Raw genomic sequence first — 664 nt, 5'->3', positions numbered from 1 at the left:
TTGGTGTGTCTTTGAATGTCGAGAAGCTCTGGCCGACAGAGCATGCAATTGTACAAGACGAGAGTCAGCCTTTTTTGAACCGGAGATGGGAACAACTTGCAGTGAACTTGACGCTCTTTTCTGTGCTCACGCCACATTTATAGCCACAGGTAGTTTGAGACATTACTAAGAAATGCAAACTCAAATTTCATCAAAATTTGACAAAAGTGAACTGGTTAAAAAAGTGAACTGGTCGCAAATGGTTAAAAAAGTTTACATACCACTCAATAGTAATTGTTTTTTTACTGTTATTAAAACTATCATCAAATAAAAGTTTATGTTAACGGGCTTCAATTTAGAGAAAACTCAATACTAGGAAATGTTTTAAATCCACTAACACCGTTGTTTAATGGTATTGTTTCGTGTTTTGCTATCTTCAAAATGCCTAAAAATTAAGAATAGTTTTCTAGAAGAAACGGTGAATTGATTTCAGTTTTAATTGTTGTCAGTCCGATATTTTACACTAAACTTGCCGAGAATTTTAAAAAATCTGTATGAAAAAAGGAAAAAAGTTATCATAAGAACTGAATATGCTCCAAATCCAAATTTCAGATAAACATCAAGTTTTTTCAACAGAACCTTGTAAGGTTTGTGAGAAAGTGTTTTTAGTGAGTTTCAGTTTCTC

The sequence above is a fragment of the Convolutriloba macropyga genome, chromosome 5 (genome assembly GCF_964194025.1).
Source record: "Convolutriloba macropyga chromosome 5, txConMacr16.3, whole genome shotgun sequence".
Classification (NCBI taxonomy): Eukaryota; Metazoa; Xenacoelomorpha; order Acoela; family Convolutidae; genus Convolutriloba; species Convolutriloba macropyga.
This window is presented reverse-complemented; position numbering follows the sequence as displayed.